The sequence below is a fragment of the Pseudopodoces humilis genome, chromosome 25 (assembly GCF_049639895.1).
Source record: "Pseudopodoces humilis isolate 2021_Gansu_Grassland_sample_001 chromosome 25, ASM4963989v1, whole genome shotgun sequence".
Lineage (NCBI taxonomy): Eukaryota > Metazoa > Chordata > Aves > Passeriformes > Paridae > Pseudopodoces > Pseudopodoces humilis.
In genome coordinates, this window is record NC_142224.1 from 1,038,975 (window position 1) to 1,064,476 (window position 25,502).

A 25,502-nucleotide genomic window follows, 5' to 3' on the forward strand; every position below is an offset into this window, starting at 1 on the left:
CACAGCTTTTAAGTCCCTCCATAGACTCCAGCCCTGCCCTGTGGTGCTGCTGCACATTTGGCAGCTTCCAGAGACCTTGTCCTTGTGCTGCAGATCCCACCCAGCCTGGCAGGGATTGCTGCCACCCTGCAGCAACCTTGAAACCCCTTTGGTGGCCGCAGCATCTGTCACTGCAGATGCCAGCAGGGATGTTCCCAGTGCAGCTGGGACCCGCAGGGTGGGATGAGCATCCAAGGATGCAGGAGGCCCCATCTGCATCCAGGACCATCCCTGAAGGTCAGACAGAGAAGGGAGCACAGGGTGTCACCTGGCTCTGCTCTCCAGGGAGGGCACAGCAAACAGACATCCCATCACTACTTTCTGAGTGAGGAAAGCAAATGCAGCCCAAATTCTCCTTCTCTTTATCCAAAGGGGCTGATGTCGGAGCATTTCTATCCACAGAAAAAGCCCAGCAACAGCTGCTCTTCTCATTCAGGGAGCTGCTGCTGCAGTTTTGGGGATCTTTAAAAGTGTTACTTGTAAATTTTTGTACCTTTCTGGGAAAAAGTACCTTATCCTTTCTTGTCACAAGGTGAAGGCATTTTTCTGCTATAACAGAAGCTGAAGGATTCTCATACTTTGTTGCACTAGTTGGATTATAGGGAGAGAAAGAACATTTAATGTTCCAGGTAGATGTCCAAGAAAAATCAAAAGACTCCAATAAAAGAAAATTCAGCCAGCTCAGCTTGTCTCTCCCTGCTGTAAAGAGACGAGGTTCAGCAAAGGTGAAGCAACTTATTTTGTTCCTGGTTTTAAAAATAACTGTCTCAACCTAAGCAAATCAGCCGTGAGAATCCTTAATTGTTTGGTGCTGTGAGTAACAAAACCAGCGCCTTTTCATTGGCCACTGCCTTTGGGGGGGAAACAAAAATATGGGGGCTTCCACCCACACCTGCTTTCTGGCATAGTTTTGCCTGGTTTGGTTAATTTTGGGGGTGAGGGGTTCATTTAGAGGTGCTTCTGAACCAGTGCTCACATCCATTTGCAAGGGTGTGAGCACAACCAGCTTGTGATGAGCCTTGTCACCAGCCAAAAACAGGGACACAAGTTGGAAATAAAAGAGCTGCAGCTTCAGTGCTCGGGCTGTAGGCAGGAGGTGGGATGTGGAGAGAGGTGTCAGCCCAGCCTGAGGAGATGTCACCCCTCTGGAACATCCAGAGTGGGACATGTGGGATCCACTGTGGCCACGGGCCTGGCTGGCACCTCCTCACCTCACCTTACAGAGGAGGCTGTCACCCCTGCCCACTGCCTGGAGGTGACACTGCCTGCTGTTTTTCCAGCAGGGAATCCTCCCCCAGCTTCTTTCTCACCTTTCTGTGTGTGGTGGGAATTTTTCCCCCAGTCCCCTGGGGATGTCAGAGATAACAAGTAGATGTGAGCAGGAAATCAGTGCCTTCCTTCTAGATGCATTTCCAGGCACTGCAAACACTCTGGACCCCTGTCAGAGGTCCCTTCACCCTCAGCATTAAAAAGTCATTTTTCCCACAGCTGTCTGTATGTCAAGTGTCCCATAACTCATGGTGGTTGTGGCTCTGATCTACTTGAAGTTCTTTCCACCTCAAATTATTCCCAAATTCTACAATATCCTTCAAGGCCAAGTTCTGCACCATGGTTGCATGTGGCTCAAATTCACAGCTTCATGCTAATGGGGGATATTGGAGCCAGAGGATTTCCATCTTGCTGAATTCCTCACTTTGAAATTAAATTAAATACTCTGGATGGTATAAATGTCACTTCAGCAGTGGTGGATGCACAAACACAGTCCTGCCTCCACAGGCATTTCTCCTCACCATCCCACAGTCCCTCTCACCCCATATACATTTATAAAGTGAGATGAAAACAGTTTTAATGTATCAGGCCCCATGAATAATGTACTGGAATAGCCTCAGTGCAGCCAAGCATGTTCCATCCCATCAATATGATAAATGCAGGTACAGTTGTTTTAATTGTCGGGATCGTGTTGGAGTGCAAACACATCTGTGCTTTGCCTGGGGGGACATTAATGTTGTCCTGATCCCGACAAACCCTTTCATTCACACACCACCATCCCACTGCCTGGAGCTAGAGAGCCAGAATGTGCTGGGTGCAGGCAGGATGGGTTGGGTCCAGCAAAGGGTGAGGGCATGGACAGCTTAGCTCCCTGCTGTTCCAGGGAAACTGGGAACTGGGCACTGCCTCATGCCCCAACCCCTTTATTGGTGATCCCAAAGCCCAGGAGAGGCTCCGAGCTGTGTGAGGAATAGCACAGAGTGTAGGGTTTGTCCAGAAATGTCCTTTGAAGTGTGCCTGTCGTGTCCTTCACATCACCTCAAAGATCTTGGCTTGGCCTTCCCATTCCTGCTGGAGCGGCACTGGGAAGCTCATCTCCACCTCTGCCCCCGTCCTGGCAGGGGTAGGAAGGGGCTTAGAACAACCTGGGACAGTAGAAAGTGTTCCTGGCCAAGGCAGGGGAAAGAGACTGGCTTTAAGGTCCCTTCCAAGCAACACCATGCTGGATTCTGGGATAGGGTGACACCAGCGCTGTGGTTTGGACAGACAATCACCCTGCAGGGAATGGGTCACACTGGACATGTCAGATCTGCTTCCACTCTGGACACTGCAGCTCCATTCCCATCCTGGAATATGACAACTCTGTTCCTGCTCTGGGATATGACAGCTGCATTCCCACCCTGGACCCAGCAGCTCCATTCCCACTCTGGAATACAGCAGCTCTCTTCCTACTCTGGAATACACTATCTCCATTCCCACTCTGGAATGTGACAGCTCCATTCCCACTCTGGGATGTGACATTCCCACTCTGGAATGTGACAGCTCTGTTCCCACTCTGGAATGTGACATTCCCACTCTGGAATGTGACATTCCCACTCTGGAATGTGACATTCCCACTCTGGAATGTGACAGCTCTGTTCCCACACCGCTGTATTTTGCCATTCCTCTGTATTTTGCCATTCCTCTGTATTTTGCCATTCCTCTGTATTTTGCCATTCCTCTGTATTTTGCCATTCACTGTATTTTGCCATTCCTCTGTATTTTGCCATTCCTCTGTATTTTGCCATTCCGCTGTACTTTGCCATTCCTCTGTATTTTGCCATTCCTCTGTATTTTGCCATTCACTGTATTTTGCCATTCCTCTGTATTTTGCCATTCACTGTATTTTGCCATTCCTCTGTATTTTGCCATTCCGCTGTACTTTGCCATTCCTCTGTATTTTGCCATTCCGCTGTACTTTGCCATTCCTCTGTATTTTGCCATTCCGCTGTACTTTGCCATTCCTCTGTATTTTGCCATTCCTCTGTATTTTGCCATTCACTGTATTTTGCCATTCCTCTGTATTTTGCCATTCCGCTGTACTTTGCCATTCCTCTGTATTTTGCCATTCACTGTATTTTGCCATTCACTGTATTTTGCCATTCCTCTGTATTTTGCCATTCACTGTATTTTGCCATTCACTGTATTTTGCCATTCCTCTGTATTTTGCCATTCACTGTATTTTGCCATTCCGCTGTACTTTGCCATTCCTCTGTATTTTGCCATTCACTGTATTTTGCCATTCACTGTATTTTGCCATTCACTGTATTTTGCCATTCACTGTATTTTGCCATTCCTCTGTATTTTGCCATTCACTGTATTTTGCCATTCACTGTATTTTGCCATTCCTCTGTATTTTGCCATTCCTCTGTATTTTGCCATTCCTCTGTATTTTGCCATTCCTCTGTATTTTGCCATTCCTCTGTATTTTGCCATTCCTCTGTATTTTGCCATTCCTCTGTATTTTGCCATTCCGCTGTACTTTGCCGTTCCGCGGTCGCCGCGGGGCTCGGGCCAGAGGCAGCAGTAAAATATCTCCGTAATAAACGGAACCATTTGGCTCTCGGAGCCGGTGCCAGCTTTTATAACAATTTCCATCTTAAGATGGCTCAATCCATATTTAATGAAATCTTCTATAAACCCTTTAACAGCCCTCAATTCATTTCAAGTGGTAAATGAGTCAGCACTTTGAAATGATGAGCAGGATTCAGACTCTGCTGCCGTTACTTAAGGAGAAGAAGTGATTCTTTTTTAATGCTTTTTCTCCTAAATAACGTTTCCTTTTCATTTTTTTCTCTATTTTTTTGGTTGCCGATGCGATGCTGCTGGATAGAGGTGAGGGCAGGCACAGGGGTACGAATGCCCAAGATCTGGCACCATCCCTCTGGTCCCTGCAGACAGACCTGACCAGCCCAGACTGATTTATCTGACTGTCCCTCATCCAATCTCTTGGCTGGGTCAGCTCCAAACAGGATTCATCTCTCGCTGCCTCAGTTTCCCATTTACTTTGTGCTACCAACCTCCTGCCAGCCATTTCGGAGAGCTCTGGAGGGTCATCCCAGCTCTCTGTGCAGCCTGAATTCCTCTAGCATGGAGTTTGGAAGCATTCTGGAGGGAGATATCACATCCACCAAGCACAGCCCACCTGAGGAGAAATCATCTGCCCTGCTATTCCCATTTTCCCTTGGAATCAAACAGCAAAATCCCCTAAAGAGCTGGAGTCTCAGGGAAAGTCATACACCAGCTGTGTAATCACCACTCCACGGTACCTGCTCATTTGAATAATGAAATGGCATCTTTGTTAAAGGCAAGGAGACTTCCAAGCTGTCTTGTTCCGCAGCTCACCTATAAAAGCCAAGCAAGCTTTGCAAAACATTTCAATTCTCCTGATCACTGTAATTACTGGCCAGGATCCAGCCCTGCTCTCTGCTCGGCTGTGCCAGCAGGTTACACACGAGGGCTGTGGGCTCTGAAAGAAAGTGAATCATGGCTCGGTTTATTTTTGAAAATGCCTTTATTCTGCATGATATTGATTTTTTTTCCTCTTATTCCACACCACGCAAAGCAAGCCCTGCCTGTGTGGAGATGTGTCAGTGCCTCTCTGCTTGGGGTGAGCTGAGGCTGAAGATGTGTGTCACTGGCTGTAGCGTAAAACCCAGTCAGGAATCTCCACAGGGCCTGTAAATATTGCCTTTAAGTGGCACTGCGTGGGTGATGGTGGCACTAACACTGTCCTAAGACAGAAATGGGGGCCAAGTAACCTCAAACATTTCCATGGCAGGCTTTCCAGCACCCCCCTGGCTCCAGTCATTGAGTATTTCCAATTAACTCTGCATTTCAATGGCCTGAATCCTGCTGAACCCAGAGAGATGCACAGCAGTGCCTTCTCCTTTATTCCAGTGCCACTGGGAGCCAGCAGCCCCAGGAACAGATTTCTGGGCAGGTTTGGGCAGGGTCTGTGCTTGGGAGGTTGTGTAAGGAGGTGAAGTGGCCACATTAGGCCTGGCTTGGAGAAGATGGAATGAGAGGACAGCTTGGGCCCCGATATCTGTTCATGCCAAGTGCCAGGTGGGGTGTGGAGCTGTCTGGGAGGTCAGCACCCCGTGGGACAGCTGAAATCACAGAATCATTGAATCATTTGGTTGGAAAAGCTCTCTAACATCATTGAGTTCAAGGGCTGACCTAAAATTGTCAAGCCCACCACTAGCCCATGTCCCCAAGTGCCACACCCACATGGCTTTTAAATCCCTCCAGGGACGGGGAATCCACCACTGCCCTGGGCCTCTGTGCCAGGGCTGGACTATCCTTTCCATGAAGAAATTTTCCTTAATAAATAAATTTTCCCACCTGAGGCCCAGCCTGAGGCCGTTCCCTCTCCTCCTGTCCCTGTTCCCTGGCAGCAGAGCCTGACCCCCTGGCTGTCCCCTCCTGTCAGGGAGTTGTGCAGAGCCAGAAGTTCCCCCTGAGCCTCCTTTGCTCCAGGCTGAGCCCCTTCCCAGCTCCTTCAGCCTCTCCTGGTGCTCCAGCCCCTTCCCAGCTCCATTCCTTCTCTGGACATGCCACAGCACCTCAATGTCCTTCTTGCAGTGTGGTATGGCTGGAAAAGAAAAGAAAATCCACTTGCTGCCCTCACTGTTTGAAGCATTTTCCTCCAGGAACATCTGGAAGGAGTGATTTCCAGTCGGGATGTCGATGGATTCCTGCTGGTGCACCAGCCCCAGGTGAGATTGTCTCTGACACCCACAGGACACTTTTAATATCCGCTGTTGGAAAAGGCTGGAGAGGCCCTGGAACAGCTGCTACAAAGAGCAACTTCGTTGTCCTTGGAAAGAGAGAGCAATCCTGGGAGGGGGAAGGATCAGAGCCAGGCTCCTCCAGCCTTCCCAGGCAAAGAGCGAGAGGGGACCCGGCTGCTCTCTATAAATACGTCAGGGGAGAGCAACAAAGGGAGGAAATAATGGCTGAAGTTAAAGGCCACGATTGAACAGCAGCTAAATTTAGACTGTGAGACAAAAGAAAGGGCCTAAAAGGCAAAGCAGTTTGGTTCAGAACCAGCTGAACTCCTTGGAAGACTAAACTTGATCTGTTGGAGAACGGGGTGAGGCCAGCCCCGGCCTGGTGGTTCCTCCCACAGCTCTTGGTCAAGGCCAAGCCCCGGGAGATGACCAGGAACCATTGGAGCCCCAACACACTGCGAAGCACCCCAAGGAGAAAACAGCAGAACACCCCAAATCCAGCAGGAAATCTTCCCATCCAGACTGTCATGTTATTCCAAGGTAATTTTTCTGCAGCTGTTCCAGGAGTGCCCCTGCTAATGAGAGAGGGAGATGTTAACACAAGGGCTGGGTTTAAATTGTTAATCCCGCCCCAAATCCATCAGTGAGGAGCACAGCTGCCAAAACCAGTTGACTCCCAGCTGATCCCATGTATCTTTCATGTGACTGCAGTGGCGGCCACCGTGCTGGGATGGGACCTGTCACTCGTTTGGAGCCCGCGGGAGCAGCAGGGAGGGCTTTGTTAAACAAAAGCCATCGCAAGCTGTTCCCTTCTACACACATCACCCAGCCTAAATGGCACTTAATGGAATAATGAACCACAGGGAGACACAGACAAGGAAACGTCATTAAATCTGCTTAAAAATGGATCAAATGCTGAATCAATTCCCATTAGTGAACGCATGGATATTTCACATATCCTTAGGAGTTTTATTAGGCATTCATGCAGAATCTGAGGTAATGATGGTGATTTCCCCCCAAACTGCTTTCTTTCTAATAAAAACGAGCAGGACCAAGGAGCCAGGACTTCATTCTCTCATGCCTCTTTTTTTTAAAGCATTTTATGAAATATTTAAGCATTGTCTTTTGCTTCTCATGGTCATGCCCTTATTGTGTCAAGTCAAATTAGTTAAGTATACAAATGAGAGTAAACAAAGGTGACAGATAAATGAAACACATGGTTCCCAAAGTGTCAGAGGTCCCCTCTGTGTGGTCAATCCAGAAGTTCCTCGATGGGCTCTTCGTGCACTGTGAGAAGTTGAGAGGAAGAAGCTCCGAGCTTCGAACCAATTTTCTCAAAGCACCAGATGTGTCCCCTCCCTCCCTCCCTCCCTCCCTCCCTCCCTCCCTCCCTCCCTCCTTCTCCCTTCTTTTCCTCTCTCCCTCTCATCCACACTCTCCAATGTCATTTAAACACTGAGTGTGCACTGAGCAGAGCCAAGGAAACAGTGGAAAACAAATTTCTTTGAATATTAATCTTTAATAGTATTTGGACAACAGCAGCATGTAGAAGTTCCTGCAGGATTGGAGCCTCCTGGGAAGAGCTGGAAGAGCACAGCCCAGGCAGGAGCTGAGTTTGGAGCATGAGCAGCAAACCCAAAGAGGTGCAAAGGCTGGAAGAGATAAGGTAGCAGGAGCACAGGAGAGTTTGGACTGGAATCCACAGCTGTAAAGACCAGATATCCCAGTTTGTGCCATGCCCAGCACTTTTCCCCCCTGAGCTTAGCAAATATCTCTAATTCCTTAAACCCAAAGTCTACATGAAGTTTTAATGCATTTTTTCCCTGATTTTGACCCCAGCATGGGACATGCCAATCTCCTGTGGGAGACTGAACAAGCCTGTAACAAAAGGTGCCTGAGACAGAAAAAAGCAAAAGTGGGGATGTGCAGACAGATGGAGTCACACGGAGTCACACAGAGGCAATGTTGGCCAGCATGTTCACCAGGAGTCAAGGATGACAGCCAGGGAGCCTCCAGCTGCTGGGCTGGTGTCAGGAGTTTAATAATAATAATACCAGGCTTGTTTTGCATAGGCTGGCTCTGTGCATAATTCATGGATGTAATGAGCTGATCATTAGGAGCAGTCTCAGCTCACCTCCGAGCTGCGTGTGGTCGAGGGGGATCCGGCAGAGCAGAGCCATTAAGGAGGCATCTGAAAGAGGATAATTTATTCTAATTCCAGAGACAGCTGCAGCTTGACCCTTTTGTGCTCACTCACCTTGAACAGAGCCAGCCGAGCTCTGCCGGCATGAATTTTTCCAGAAAACAAACTTTTCCTTCAGATCTTCCCTGCCAGGGATGTTTCAAAACCTCTCCTTGATCACAAAACTCCCAGTTTGTGAGGGGCCAGTTGGGCTTTAGCAGAGGTGCTCCCTTGCTTTGAACACAACCTTGGTTTGATTTGGAACCCAAATTTGCAAATGAAGGGTCCCAGCTCTGGAAAATCCAAGTGCAGCACTTGGAATGGAGGAAAATTGTTGGTCCATCAGCAGCCACACTGGGAGAAGCTCCAGAGAGCCAAAGGTTCTTCAGCAAAGCTGTCACAAGACCTAATGTGAATTAGAAATATTCAGATACAAATTAAACAGGAGGGGAATTAAACCTCAGCTCATCCAATTGCAGAAGGCAGTGAAGTCTTCACCACTTCAAGGTGCTGAATGCAGGCACTGACTTTTCTTAAAAGTTGCTTTTTTGGGAAGTTTGAGCAACAATCAGCAGAGCTTTTGGAAGTCCAGCTGGATGATTTGTTCACATCCAGATTTAAAACTGACTTTCAGACTCCTTTCTTGTGTATTTATGGTGCAGAAACATCAAAAAGCCATGGCTCGGTCAGTGGGAATTATGCAACTGGGAATTGTAGATTCCATAATCACATTTTGGACTCCAATTGATCTTCAGACCGTGAAGAAATGTGCAAAAATTTTTAAACAAGGAATATGGTGGGGACTTCTCCAATCTGTTTGCAGGCAATTTGCAAACAAAACCCCTTGGCAGCACTGGCTGGATATGGAATTCATGCTGGGATTTGTGTGCCAGGCTCTAATCTCTCTCAGCTTCCCTACTCCATGTCCAACAATTTGGGAAGGGAACAGCTGTTTTGCCTCATGTTCCACATGCACTGGAAGAGGTTGCCTAGAGAAGCTGTGGCTGCTCTATTCCTGGAAGTGCTCGAGGCCAGGTTGGACAGGGTTTGGAGCCACCCGGGATAGTGGAAGGTGTCCCTGCACACTTACACCCCTAAATCCCCAAATTATTTTCCTACTTACCTTTTGGATTCATATCAGTGCTCTAGTGATGCTCAGGATGTGTGGGAAGGGGGCACATTGGGGAAATCAGGACAAATCTGCCCCCATCTCAAAACATTTGGAGAAATAATCATGCTTGAAGATCTGATTTGGTTTCCATCAAGCCAAAGCTGCTTGCAACATCCCAGGATTATTCTCACACAGAAGTGTTTGGAGCCTGGTCTTGCAATTCTGGCCTATTTCTTCTTCCTTTGGAATGTCCTTGAAAAAATCAGGACCAATCTTATAAAGTCCGGATGGAGCTACTTGAAGAAAAGTGAATTTTCCTCATTTTTCAGTTGAAAAACACATTCCTGAAAAAAAGGGAAGGAGGGAGAGAGCCAAAGAGCCTTTTTTTAACACAGCTACTTCTTCTTCCTGGCAGAGGCAGAGTATGATTGATATAAAGAGATCCAGCACTGATTTTAAGACATCAGGTAATGGAGAGCTCCCCCAGCTCCTGGTAAGACTTTACTCAGCTCCTCATTTGATTCATGTGTATCTATTTTTCTTCTTCCTGCAAATGGGGACAATTACATTCCCTATTTCTTGCTGAGTTGTTGTGAGCCCACAGTTGTTAAGGTCTGTAAAACATCTCTGAGCCATTAGTGGATCCTGTTTTTCTACCACCCTGCTCTTACAGCGAATGGTGTTGATTCCAAAATCTCCTTTGCATTTAGGGGAAAACAGGGATGCCAAGACACAGAGGAGCAGCCTGGCATGTCAGGATTTTATATACTATTCTATAAATCCTTCATTTTGCAGGGGCTATTTCATGAGACAATCCCTAACTTGGTTTTTTCAGAGGGAAAACAGGCTTTTGCAGCTGCAGATATGGCAGGGTTCTTTTCTAGGAAGAGAGTAGAAATCATGGAATATTCTGAGCTGGAAGTGATCAACAAGGATCTCCTGGCTCTGCACAGACCACCTACAACCCCACCCTGGGCATCCCTGGAGCTCTGTCCAAAGGCTCCTGGAGCTCTGGCAGCCTCGGGGCTGTGCCCATTCCCTGGGGAGCCTGGGCAGTGCCAGCACCTCTGGGGGAAGAACCTTTCCCTGATGTCCAACCTTGTGGGAACTCACAGTGGTCAAATAAAAGATTTTTAGGCTTCAGGAATTAGCTTGAGCCTGTGGGAAACTAAGTCACACAACTTTCTCACTCTGTCCTGAGAAATCATAAGGAGGAATTCAAACAGTCCTTGGAGAAGGAAAACAACCTCTGCAGGTGTTGTTTGTTCCTTGTTGTTTACTTGTAAGAAACAGTCAAGGGGTGTTGTTCCAACTGCCCAGTGATGGTGATGTGTTGGTTCCATGACCAATGAGAGTTTTACCTCTCAGACCTTCTCAGAACTGTCTATAAAACATCTGGAAGGATAAAACTTGCTCTCTTTTGCAACCAAGGCTAGAGAGTCTGTGTTGTCACTTTGCTGTCCCTCGTAGTGCGACACAACCTGACCCTGCCCTGGTCCAGCTCCAGCTGTTCCTCAGTTCCTGTCACTGTCACACGGAGCAGAGATCAGAGCTGCCCCTCCAATTCCCCCAGGAGGAAGTTGTAGATGTCAATGATGTTGGACTTCAAAAGCCCATCTGAGGTGGAAAGTCATTTCCACCTTAATTTTTACCTGGAAAACTGCAGCCAGGAGACCCCAGCTCTCCCATCCCAGCTCCATCCCCATCACATCACACTCCCATCTTTGTTGAATGTGTAATTAAGTCAGTCAATCCAGGGAATGTAAATCCCCATGAAGAATCTCAGCCTGTTCACAAAACCCATCAGGCTGACCCAAAATTCCACATCCCCCTCCAAAAGATGGTTTGATAGTGAAATAAATCCCTGGGGGCAAGTTGGCTGCTCCAAAGTTTGCCAGGGAAATCCCAGGATGATGCAATTTGTCTGTCAAACGAGAGCAAAAAGGAATAAATATCCTGGGAACGGAAACATTTATCCTTTCAAAAGTGACACCAGAGAAGTGATTTATCCATGTGTGGGTGAAGCTGGGATGGAGGTGAGATAATCCTGAGAAATACCTTTAAAAGAAAAAAAAAAAAAAATCCAAATAAAGCATCCTGTTTTCCCTTCTGAGCTATCACTCCATAATCCTGGGATGCTGAGAATTTTCCATGATAAACTTTGCACCTCCTTATCAGGAAATATTGATAAACAAAGGGAAAAGAAGGTGAATTATCCCAAAATATCCCCCAGGCTGCTTCCTCGTGGTGCTACAGATTGTTCTTCTGGAACTGTGGGTCAACTCAGCTTGGACAACTCCTTGGAAAAGACTGGAAGCTCTGGAAAATCAAAGAAAAGTGTTTTTTCATGACGCATTTCAATCCTAAGCAAAACAAGGAAGTTTCCTTTCTTCCCTTCAGCTTCAGGGGTTTCCAGGGGTCTGATGGACATCAGTGATCCTGGAACCCCTGTGCCTCAGTTTCCCTCTTGGAAAATGCAGATTTTAGGGCTTTTTAAAGAAACTTTTAAAACTGCTCATTTTTAGGACAGGTGAATGGGGGGCACGTCAGTGGGGTACAGCCTTGGGTGTGGCCAGGGCAGAGCCCCTCGCTCCCCTTCCCTGGGATTTGGATGCTCCATGTGTTTAATTATGCATCATTCCCTGTTCTCATTAGACCTTCAAACAGCCTCGAAAATCTCCTCATTCAGGGCTTCTTTTGTCCTCGTTAAATGTTGATCTCAGCTAAAGGAGGAAGGATGGAAGGGTGGAAGGATGGATGGATGGAAGGATGGATGGATGGATGGATGGATGGATGGATGGGATGATGGGAGGATGGGAGGATGGAAGGATGGGAGGATGGGAGGATGGAAGGGTGGAAGGATGGAAGGATCTCCAGATCTCCAGAGCTGCTGTCCATCAGCCCCCCTGGCTGTGCAGATCCCCTCCTTTGGCTTTGTGGCAAAACCATTTTATTTTTAACCCATTTGGGTAGCCAAGATCCATGAAAACCGCATTTCCAAACCATAGGCCAGCACCTCTGGGAATAAAACTCTTGGGCTGGACTTCAATGGAGAAAGGGATTTTTTGATTATTTACATTTTTTATTATCCTGTCGTGCTTTGAGCCTCATCGCCCTGCTGAATGCTCATTTTTCCTTGTAATTTCTGCAGTTTTGGTGCTTGACTGAACCAATTAGAGCTGTTTGGAGAATCTTTGCCCATGAACTGCTCTCCCCCTCTCTCCCCAAATCCTCTCCCCAGTGAGAGACAAGGCAGGGGGAACCACATGTTTGTGACTGACTCCCCTAAAAAGCAAGGGAAAACAGGAAAAATGCCATTTCAGGATGTATTTCAACCCCAACTACATCAAGAATTTTTCTCTCCATCCTTTCCCAGCTCAGCGCCTTCTCCTTGCACTCCTCTTCACCTTTTCTCCTTAAATAGAAGATTGAGGCTCCCTATCACTAAATTCATAACTGTTTGCCTGGAATTTCTCCCTAGGGAATGTTATTAACAGCAACTTAGTGGCTGATGGATGGCAGCGTTGCCGAGGTTCTGTTTTGCATCCAGGCAGCCGAAGATCCATCACCGAAATTCACGTGGGCAGGCGTGGATTAAATAAACACCCCGAGAAATATTTATTGCAGAGGGGAAATTGGACTGGAGCCTTGTACAGATGTGTATTTATAGTGATTTAATAATCAATTATCGCGCTGGCACTCAATACCCGCCTGATTAAATCTTCGCAGGGAGGCGTCTCGAGAACTTTCGCTTAAAAAGGTGATTTTAATTCTATTCTGTAATTGTTTTTTAGGCTCTTTGCTGGCTGTGCAGGAGCTGTAGGTACAGGAATGGACTGTGGTGAGGAGCTTTGTGGTTGGGTGTTAATGGAGCCATGAATTGATTTTATTTTCTGCTCTTTATTCCCTTCTCTCAGCGCTCCCCCAAACTTATACATTTTTTTTCCCTCGTAAGGCATAATTCATTCCATGATTGCAAATAGATCACAGTAAACTCGGTGTAATGGAGCAGTAATTACCTAAAAAGTGATGGATTTGGGTGGATTTTGGAGGCTAAGCGATGCAAGAGGTACTGTACAAAGTAGGAGCAACTATTTTGATGCTGATCAATGAAATGCGAATTTTCTGCTGATTCCTCTTAGAACCAGCTGCCAGTTTAACCTTTCAGAGGCACTCGAAGCTCCCCAGGTCTCCCTTACAGTGTATGCTGTGTATTTTATTAACACCTCTGGAAAGAGACCCAGCTGTGAGAGTAACTCAGCAAACACTGCGTTGATATTCCAGAGGATCCGCGAACGCAGCATTCCCAGGACATCCTGTAACCCGTTATTTACTGGGCAGGCCCCTCTTTCCCAGGGAGATCTCAGCAAGACAAGGGTCAGGTCTTGTCCTGGCACATTTGGGCATCTCTTGGGTTGTAAAGCAGCACAAAAGGGCCTTTTTGGGGAGCAGCTTGTAAGGTTAAGGTGTGGTGAAATGGGATTCCTGTGTTCCTGCGCTGTGCAGCATCTTTATGCACCCCGGAGCAGAGGAAAGCAGGGCTGTGGTCCCCCAAATTCCAGGATGCAAAATTGCAGGTATCGGGCAGGCGAGTGCGTTTGGGAGAAGCCACTAGTGGGAGCCGTGATCCCACAGAACCCCCAGAGCCCCCGGGAGGGACCGGGCCTGACCCGCCTGGGCTCGCTCCTCCCTCGCTGCTCTGGGAATCAAGGAACCAGGGAATACCAGAAAGGTTTGGGTTCTTAAAAATGGGATCTTAAAATCCATCCAGTCCCACCCCCTGCCATGGCAGGGACACCTTCCACTGTCCCAGGAGGCTCCCAGCCCTGTCCAGCCTGGCCTTGGGCACTGCCAGGGATCCAGGGGCAGCCCCAGCTGCTCTGGGCACCCTGTGCCAGGGCCTGCCCACCCTGACAGGGAACAATTCCTGCCCAATATCCCATCCAGCCCTGCCCTCTGGCACTGGGAGCCATTCCCTGTGTCCTGTCCCTCCATCCCTTGTCCCCAGTCCCTCTCCAGCTCTCCTGGAGCCCCTTTAGGCCCTGGCAGGGGCTCTGAGCTCTCCCTGGAGCTTCTCCTCTCCAGGTGAGCACCCCCAGCTCTCCCAGCCTGGCTCCATGGGAAAGGGACTCCAGCCTTTACAGGATCTTTGCCATTGCTCCTGGCTGGTCTCTGTCTGCATCCAAAATTGGGTTTCCTGGGAGGAGAAGGGGAGGAATAGGAAGATGCTGGGGGGGTGGAGAGGTCCCCTCTGCCCTTCTCACCCTGATGGACACCCATGGCACCAACTGGGAGCACATTCCCATCTGTCCCTGGAATAAGGACAAGGTTTGCTGCTCCTGCTGGATTGTTTGAGAGATGGAGGAGGATGCAGGACACAGCCAAGGCTGGGAATTTTATTCACTTCTGGGATGGAGGAAGCTTTCAGGAGCATCTCTGGAAGACTTCATCTCCTTTATGGCCTTTCCTGAGCTTCCCCCATTCTCCTCCTCTCGTCCTCCAGCCCAAACGCCTTTTCCCATTGCTGCTCCTCTTGGGAGCCTTGCCTGGCAAAGCTCTTTCCATGGTGTATTTTGGGGTTTCCTGGCTCAGGCCACCCCAACACCTGGCAGCCATCCCATCCCAGGGCTGAGGCACAGCAAACCTGCTGGGATGAAGAGCAGGAGGATCTGGGATGTCTCCACTTCCAGCCCCATGCGTCCAAAGCTGAAGAAGCAGCTCTGCGTTGTTTGTTCAGACTTTACCGAGTGGCTTTGAGGAGGAAATAAGATCTTATTAGGGACTCTAATAATGCTCCAGATCATCCTCCATATGGAGCAGATCTGAAGGATTAGCAAAACAAATGAAGTAATGACTTTTCTGTGAAATTAAAATTTTGTAAGATAATCCAAAGAGGAAATAGAAATTTTATTTCAATTATGCATTAAACTTTCTCAGCTCATTTTGGGTCAGGGTTTGAACACCAGGGAAAATTTACAGCAGTGCTGGGCCAGAAGGAGCTGAAATCCTAGAGCCTGCTCCAGGATGGAGCTGTCCTGGTGCCTGGACTCCTGAGCACCCTGCCGTGCTCTCAGACATGCCCGACAGCCCCAAACCTGCCTTTTCCCAATTAAAATCCAGGCTGCAGAGCATGGACACACTGCATGGCTGAGCTGATTTGTCCTCAGCAAGAACTGCAGGAATAATTGAAATTCCTGGCATCACTCTGAGCTCAGGACTCCTGGACAGAGAAGCTCGTAACAGATGGACCATCCCTTTTCCTCACTGATCACAGAGCAGAGCAGTGTCAGGAGGGTCTGGGGCTTAAACTGGGACCAGGCATCATTTCTGACTTGGTTTTAAAGGCTGAGCCCATGGCAGTGATTCCAGCCCTGCTGGGGTGACTGGGGGCAAAACTCCCCAGGCAGGTGCAGTTTGTGTTTTACACAAGATGTTTTTATTCAAACAGAATTCAATCAACAGCTTGGATTGTCCCCAGATGGAGGACAAGGATGTGTCACTCCACGGTGGCCCTGAGCAGCTGAGCCAGGCAAGTGTCCATCCCCAAATCCACAAGAAATGACATCCCAGAGCTCCATCCCAGTGGGATGTTGCTCTACAGTGGGACAAGTGAGGTGTGGGAGGGGGACACTTGTGACAGTGCTGTCACCAAACAGTGCCATGAAAGCCCTGCTGAGGGAGAAGCCTCCAGAAGAGATTTCATCCCACATCCCTGCAGCTTCCAGGGCCTTCTCACACCCAGGAAGGAAAACTGGGTGAATAAATCAGTAAATAAAGCTGTTAATTCATTAGGAACCACAATCCAGGGAATGTCACAGATGGCGATACCGCAGCTCAGATCGAGAGCCTCCAAAGTGAGGAAATGAGAGGTTAAAGGCATTTCCTTGGTTTTGTGAGCTGCCTCAGACAGGGCTCTTATCTTAATTGATACAGCCCAGCCTTTCTCTGCACGCCTCCAACAACACACAGCTCTTTGTCCTCTCCAGTTATTACAGACTCCGCTCTGGATCACAGGGATAACAGACAGGCTCACCGAGCATCTGGCTCTTCAGGCAGAGCCCAAAATCCTCCTTTTCCCATCTTCTCAGGGCACAGGGGACATTCCAGAATCACAGGATGCACTGACTTGGATGGGACCCACCAGGATGGAGTGCCACTCCCAGCCCTGCACAGGACACCCCAGGAACATTGTCCAGATCTCTGGAATTCTGTCAGGCTTGGGGCTGTGACCACTTCCCTGGGATTAAATCCTTCTGTCAGTATTTGAACACTTTGCTTTTGTCCTCTGGAGCAGAGGGGGGATCCCACCCTATCCCCAGCCTGTGTGTGGAGGAAGGAGTGCAAAAGTCAGGCAGTTTCCCATCCCAGATGGGAATGTGTCCCGGCCATCTGGAAGCAGGTGGCTGTGAGCAGGGAGCATATGAAGCTCACTAAAGCTTGGTGTGAAATATCTCGATTTCAGCTTTTTTGATTTTGTCCCTGGGGAGAGAAAAGCTCCACACAACCAGTGTTGTACTGGGAGAGACCCAGGAGCTGGTGACACAGTCCTGTAGGGAGGGTGGGGAAGGGATGGTGCTCTCCATCAGGATGTGGTGAGGGATCAGCCCTTCCATCGGGGCTGGGTGTGGGCATTGCTCACCTTAATTTCACCCTAAAACTGCCTTCAGTGTGCCCATCTCCTCCAGGAGACACACACAAGTCCCCCAGATCATTCCCCACCAAATGATTGAATTTCTAGCACTTTCTCCACCAGAATCTGGTTTTTTCTCCAAAGCTTTCCATGCTTCCAAGAATAAAATAAATCCCTTCTTTATTTATGTTTATTCTTTATATGTTTCCAGAGGGGTGCTGACAATTTGGAACCCCAAATCTGCTGATTAAGGTGGTGTTGTCCCCACCAAAGGGAATTTTCCATCAGCTCTGGGAGGACAAATGTACCCCTGTATGTGAGACAATGGCAAGTGAACTTGTCGCAGTGTTTGGGGACACCCAGGAGCTGCTGTGGCTCAAACAGCACAAGGGGAATTCAGCGAGGAGGATGGTGGGGCTTTGCCTCTGCAGCATCCAGATCCCACAGGACCCCTCACAAACAGCCAATGGGTCCAGGAAGATCAGGACATACCCAGGGATAATAAAAAAAAATCCATGTGGGATTAAAACTAAATTAAATTAAATTAAATTAAAATATAAAAAATAATAAAATATAAAAAATAAAATAACATAAAATAAAATATAAAATGAAATGACATGAAATGAAATAAAATATAAAATATAGAATATGAAATAAAATATAAAATATAAAATATAAAATATAAAATATAAAATATATAAAACAGAAAATGAAATTAAATGAAATGGAATGAAGTGAAATAAAAAAAAATAAAATAAAATAAAATAAAATAAAATAAAGTAAAATAAAATAAAGTAAAATAAAATAAAATATAAAATGAAATGACATGAAATTAAATGAAATAAAATATAAAATATTTAATATGAGATAAAATATAAAATATATAAAATATAAAATATAAAATATAACAAATAAAATAGAGAATTAAATAAAATACAATAAAATAAAATAAAATAAAATATGAAATTACATGAAATGAAATAAAATATGAAACATAGAATATGAAATAAAATATAAAATATAAAATATAAATAAATAAAACAGAAAATGAAATGAAATGGAATGAAGTGAAATAAAATAAAATAAAATAAAATAAAATAAAATAAAATAAAATTAAATTAAATTATTTCCATTAGCTAGGATCTAAGCATGGGACACATCCAGTGGAGAAATCTGTCTGGGATGTGGAATGGGGAATGGCATTGGCAGTGTTTACCAAAACTACATCCCAAAATATTCCCATTACTCCCCATTGTGCCACGTCAGCACCTGGCACAGAAAACTTTCCCTGTTGATTCCCTCAGACCCCCAGGATGGATGATGGCAATGGGAAATTGTGATAACAACCAGCCAGGAATTCCATAAATTCCATAAATACCCGGAGAGTCAATCCTCTGGGAGCGTTTTTTGGAGCTGGCTGAGACTGACAGCTGTCAGTGGAGCTGACATCCCTGGGATGAGCACGGAGAAGGGCAGCCCATGGATGTTGCACGTCTGAGAGCAAAAATCACTGTAAGGAACGGGCACCCCTGGAGCAGCCTGGGAAAGGAAGCAATTCCCTACGGATATTTATTTTCTAGGATGTCTGCAAGTCTTCTAAATTCTGCCAGAAGGAGAAATAAAGCCACTAAACTTAAAAACCCTCTACAAATGGGGCATGTCAGAGTTATTCCAAGAGCAGTCTAGCTCTTCCCTACACATTTCTATTTTTATGGCACAAACAGTGGCTCCGGTTGTCTGGGAGGTGTCAGGAGTGATCCATGATTTTAAGAAGTCCTTACATATCTCCAGCTCCTTTCATGAGTGGTTTTCATGAAACCTCCTCCCTGACCCCTTTGCAATTCCTCTTTCCAAGCTTATTCCTGCCAAAGCCACCAACTCTGCTTTTCAATAAAAGCTGGGACTCCTGAGTCCTCACATCAAGGGATTTAGGGCAAACCTCACCAATTTTCACATTTCTTTAACCCTGAGCACCAGCAGTGCCCAGCTCGGGGCTTTCCCCACCTGAAGCTGATTACAGGGAAAACTGGAGAGCTGGGAATGAGCCTGAGAAAGGCTGGGCTGGGCTTTTCACAGGAGTGGAAGTGGCTGTGGATTGTTATTATGGCCATCCTGGAGTCCCAGGCAGCGCTGCTGTGGAGCTGTGCATCCGCAGGGAGTCACCCAGGAACCCATCCCTGCATCCAGAGAAGAATATATGGACTGTGATATGTTCCCAGCTGGAAAAGCATTACTTTAAATCTCCAGAAATCCCTGGCATTGCTGCAGGTTTTGAGGTGGCTCCTTCTCCTTCAATCCTCTCACTTCCCTGGGATGGTATTCACTGCTCCTCTCCTTGACCATCATCACCTTTTCAGGGAAACATGGATTTGGGATCATCCTGCAGTGATGCTCTTAATGTTTATACACCAACATTTGCAACTCCAGCTCTCTCCTAAAAATATCCATAGCACTAAATCCAGATTTCCTCCTCCTTCCCATAAACGCTGTGGCTCTGGGCAGGTTTCAGCCTCACATTTTCTTCTGGAGAGGAAGATTTTTTGGGAGTTTCTGGGTGTTGTGAACAAAATTGTGCCTCATTTTAGATAAAAGCCCTTTTTTGGCCATGGCAGCCCCTCTCCCTGCAGAGCAATTGGAATATTTGGGAATATTTGCATTGATCACAGTGCAACCATTTGAATTCATGTGGAGGCCGAGGTTTTCCAGAAGACAAGTCTAATTTCAATTAGTGGCCAAGATTGCTCTTTCTCATCTGCTGCCTCTGTAATCCTCCCCTTCAATTAAAATGGAGTTTTTGCAATGGGAAATTAGGAAAATTACCAACAATTCCATGGAATGGCAGCCTGTGCTTGAGCCCAAGTTGCTGCATATTCCTTTGGGAAGAAAACTGGGATATGGGTGGGTTCACTCATCCCCTTTTCCTTTCTCTTCCCCACACCTTTGGTTCCAAGCACACAAGGCTTAATTGAGTTATCCCAACTCTTCTCCCCTTTCCAGAGGGGTGGGTCTCTCCTGAGGTTTTGAACCAGAACAAATTTCCTCTTTTCCAAGCACGATGTCCCTGGGGCGAAGCTCTGCAGCAAATTAGGAATTAACATCTGTAGAGGCGCATTATCCACCACGCCAGTCACGGCTCCGGAACCGCCCGCCGTGTCTCCCCTGAAGGATCCCTGTTGTGTGTTTAATAAAACAACCAAACCGGGGCTCAAATTTCCTTGCTCCTATGAAAAATTCATTGCTGCAGTTCTCGGGAAGTGTTGATCCGTCGGATTGCTGCGAGGGAAAAGCCTGAGCCCACGGAGATGCCGGCAGCTCCGTGGTGTTGGGTGGCTCCTGTCCCAGTGCATCCCTAAAAATGGACATCAGGCACCCAGGGGGGAAACTAAGGCAGGGAAGTAGATGCAGACAGAGAATCTGAGGTGAAAAACTCAGTGAAATGAGTTTTCCTCTTTGCAGCCTCACCTTGGTGCACGTGGACTTTAAATATTCCCCAATTCCAGAGGCGGCAGCACCAGCGCTCCCAAACTCCTGGGCAACTCCAACAGGCGATTTCCAGCTCAGCTGCTCAAATGTGCACCCGAAAATGCAGCACCAATTGTGTGTTTGATTGTAAAAACTGCAGCTCCTGCTGTGCTGCTTGGTGACATAAATCAGCCAGTGCTGGGGCAGAATCCCAACGCTGCACTCCAGCACAGAGCAGCCGAGGGAAGGATTTACTTCCAGACCCAACGCTGTTCCCAGGAGAGCAGCACGAGCAATTCTGCACAACAAACATTCCTGGGCTGTGGGATACCGGGGCAAACACATCTCCTTGCTCCTTCCTGACAAACTCTCTGAGAGAGGCTGATGAGGAGCGAGTTTTCCACCTGAGTTTGTGGTGCTGATGGAGAAACCGAAGAGCTCAGGTCCAAAGGCTGGTGTGGCATCAGGAAGGGCAGGAATCTGAAATGGGGGGAAGATCCATAGGAAAGTTTTATTCAATTTGTTTTTCTTATTGAGCTTTATTTCCCAGGTGGGGCTTGCAGGTTCAGTATCAGGATATTTTGGTGGGGGAAACTGAGGCACAGGAAGGAAACATTCCATTGCAAGCTCAGGATGAAATATCCTGAGTTGGACCCACAGGGATCATCCTGTCCATCCCCTGGCCCTGCACAGACACCCCCAAACCCCACCCTGGCCATCCCTGGAGCTCTGTCCAAAGGCTCCTGGAGCTCTGGCAGCCTCTGGGCCGTGCCCATTCCCTGGGGAGCCTGGGCAGTGCCAGCACCTCTGGGGGAAGAGCCTTTCCCTAAATCCAGCCTGAGCCTGCCCTGGATGTGGATGAGCCTCCAGGAGATGCTGCACAGAGCTCACCCCTCCCACTCTGGGGGTTTTATCATCTTTCACCTCTTTAAATCACTTCCCATGGCAGCACCTGCCTTTGGATGGGCTGGAGCTGCCCTGAACCCCATCCCTGATGCTGGCAGCTCCTGAAGGATACAGAAATCCCTGGATGCTTTACAAAAAGACACTGGGCTCTTTGAAATCCCCCTCTCCTGTCTGAAATGAAGGGGAATCAGAACTGAAAGGAAATCTGAAATGAAGGAGAAGATTCTCAGGAAAGCTTTGTTTCCATTTGTTCCTATGAAGGAGTTTTATTTCCTGGGCTTGCAGGAGGAGCGGCAAGCTCTGCTTTTCACAGGGGAAACTGAGGCACAGGAAGAGAACGGCCCACCGCAAACTCAGGTGAGTTTGGATGTGGATGAGCATTCATGAGGTGATTCCAGCAGCCCTCCCCTTTTGCCCACCTGGTAATTGTCCATCTGACTTTATCATCCCTTTTAGCTCTTTAAACTCTTCTCATCCCCCTCTTTAAAGCACCTTATCCCTGGATTGGATGAAGGCACCCAGAGATCCATCCTGGCATCTGGCAGCTCCCAAAGGACACAGAAATCCCTGGGTGCCCCACAAAAAACCACTGGGATCTTTGAAATCCTCCTCTGCCATCCTGGGAGCCGAGCAGCCAGATGGCAAGTTGGGAGGAGAGCTGTGGTTAATAGTAATTAGAGATGTTAATAATTGAACAGATGATGAACCAGGGAGTGGGGAGATTAAAGCAGAGATTTGCCGAGGGGGTTTAGATGCATGAGTCCAATTAAAAAGAACAAGAGAAATTAGACAAAATTGAGGCTGAGTTCCCAAATCCCTTAAGCTTTGGCAGGAGATGGGGATGGAATGGGCTTTGTCCATTCTCTGCTCCGTGCTGGTGCTGGGCTGGCCCCTGGCAGCTCCCACTGTGACCGTGGTGCTGCTGACCCAAGGGGCAGCCAGAGTTCAGCAGTGCCACAGAGCAGCAGGACAGGCTGTGATTCCCAATGATCCCATGGATCTGGGGGATGTTCCCAGCTCCAAGGGTGTTCATTTTCTCAGCACGTGCAGTGATGGAGTCACCTGCTGCTCCTGCCAAGAGCAGCTCCATAAAACCTCCCTGGGCTCCATGTCTCCACCTCTCCTCCTTCCCAGCCAGCCCTTATCTTCCCCGAGCTGCTTCCTCAGGCATTGCAAATTCCACCATCCCTTTCTTCCCAAGCACTCCACGGGGGAAACTGGGCATTTAATTTCCAAACAAACCCCTTGGATTTTTTTTTTCTTTTTTCCCCTACTGGTCCCCAAGTGGTTGTAATAATAATAATTAATGATAAGCAGAGCTGACTCCTCTGAATGGGACCATAGTGACACTGCTTGGCAGCTCTATCGTCCTTCCCAGACAGCAACTCATTAATCCTGGAATAGCAGGAGTTGTTTTTAACACCCAAATTGTCATGAACAGGGCAACATCCTTGGGATCAATCCTGTCCTTCTAACCCAAAAAAGTGATGGTCTGGCTTTGGGGGTGTGGGAGATGCTTGGAGCACCCCATGGGACTAGCATGGATTGGATATATTTAAAATAAAATAAATTAAACACAACCCCCAGGTTGGAAAAGAGGGGAGCAGGAAGCTTGGAGCACAACACCCCAAATTTTTAGAGAGGCTCTTCCCACCAATTGAGCTGCTCCTTTAAAAAATAATAGTTTATTCCACTTTTTCCCTCTTCCCTCTAATTGGCTGGTTCAGGGTTTATTTTTCCTCTCTCAAGTAGAACAATGGGAGGGTTTTGAAGCTGGCGATGCAATAACACTGGAATCTTTACTTTCCCCATTATGATTCCTCATTAGAAAGTTATTTCCCCACGATTTGAAATATAAATGATGCCTTTGATGTCTGCCTCTTTAAAATGGCTCTTTCTAATTTCCTTCTTTTAATTTTTTTTTGCCCAAAAAGATGCTTTTTCCCCCCCCCTTTTCCCCTCCCCAACCCCCAGCACCGCTTAACTCACCCCCAGTGCTCCGATGCGCCGCTGTAAACACGGCTTGGGCAGAATAAATAAACTGCCTCGAATTGCAAGATTTTGCTTTGAACAAATGGGATAATTGGGGCAGCTGGAAAAAAAAAAAAAAAAAAGTAAAAAGAAACAGCCTTGGATGCGATTTCTTTTTATTATATTTTTTAAAGGAGGGGGAAATAAGGGCTGAGCTTTCCTGCTTTGGAGTGTGGAGCACTGAGTGGTGTGAGCCCAGCTGGGCGGGTGCTGCTGCCACAGATTGTGTCACCACCAGCAGCTCCAGTTGCTGCCCTTCCCTGTCCCAGTTTTGCTGCTGGGGCGGGACAGAGGCTGCAATGTACTGCTGGAGGCTCCAGATAAAGCCCTGCCAATTTTGCTGGGAGTTAATTAAAGCCGGTGCTCCTCACACTGGGGCAGTGCCAGCTCCTGCTGTCACTCCCTGGGCTGGGAATATTCCCCTTTCCTGGAGCGTTGTCCGTGGGGCAGCGGGGATGGAGGGAAGGAGGGCTTTGGATAGCAGGGAAAGCCTTTTCCCACTGCCATCCCTGGGTGGACGAGCATCCCTTATCCCATAAAGATTTCCTTGGCAAAGCCGGTGTCTGCCACGAGTGCCAGCCTCTGCCTGCCTGATGCCGCCGATAAAACCCTGATGTCAGAATTTAATTAAAAATCCTTGTTTCCTTGGCATGGCAGGATGCTTCCCTCTGCTCCCAGATGGATCCACAGGATCAGGTTCGGTGTGGGGTGTCTGGAACGGTGATTTGTGAGGAGCGGGACAGAGGGGGCGGCTGTGGGAGCACATCGGGGCTCGGAGGGGAGAGGAACAGGGATGCCAGCCCAGGCTGGCAGCATCCCTCGGGATTCTGAGAGATGGGACACGCCTCCTGAGCAGCGGGACCGGGCTGGTGCCAAGGCAGAGAAGTCAAGGGAAAAGCCTCTGCGTTATTTTTATTTCCTTGGTTTAACCTTTCCCTCTCCAGGTTCTCCAGCTGAGTTTCCAGAGGTGAAGGTTCCCACCGGTGATGAACATCCCAGGAAAGCAGGGAAAGCTTGGGGCCATCCCAGCATGGTCCTGCCCCAGATTTATCCAAGGGATGCTGGAAGGAAACATCTCCCTGAAAAATTATCAAGCTGGTGCATTCCTCTACCTGTTGCATCTCAAAAATCACAGCTGGTTGGGATTCCAGTTGTGTCTACCATGGAAAGGAAGCAAGTCCTGGAAAAACAGGCTGGCAAAAGGGACCTTGGAAGCAGAGAATAACTCTGGAAAGAGCTAAAAACTCATGGGAACTCCCAAATAAATGCATGAAAACCCCCCAAATAAACCCATGGAAACCCTCAATTCCAGGGCAATTTTGTCCCATCTCATGCAAATCTGACACAGCTGACAAGGACTGAGCGCCCCTCCGGGTCCCTGGATGGAGATGGACATCCAGGATAACTTCCCTGGCTTTGTGGCCCAAGGATACCTGGAAGAAGCTGCAAATTAAGATGGGAATAGACAGGACTGCATTTCACATCTACATCAGGCTTGTTTCTACCAGCCCTGCGAGCTGGACGATGATTATTTTATAAAAATGGGATATTAAAGAGAGAATCAGGCTCAGATGAAAAATTCAAGAGCGACTCCGATTTAAGTTTTCATCTCCCAGCGATGTCCAGAGGATGGATGTCTGCAGGAAAAGGACAAACCGCGCATTAAAGCGAGAGCCAGATGATAAAACCTTCACTTAAAATATACATTTCTGCCCCACGTTATTAATAACATGCCAGATTAATATTTTAAATGGGATGAATTTTAAAAAATGTCATTTCCAAACCACACTGGAAGTTTTTTGCTGAGATTATGGAATGAGGAGAGGACCCCTCCCTGTATTCATTGCAAGAGTGTGATGCATATTTTATAGACGTTAAATATAAATATCATATTCCATCCCCTCCTCATCCTCTCCACGTTTTCCTGTGTCTGTTTGCACTTCGGAGCCAACACTGACCCAGCTACTTTCAAATGAGGCTGAGGGATTTGGGCTGAGAAAGTCCAAAGGGCCCTTTCTGCCAGGAAGAATTCCATCTTCAATGGATTTTCTGTTTCCAAAGGGCACGGGAGCAGTCGGAGCCAGGTCCTCGTGCTGG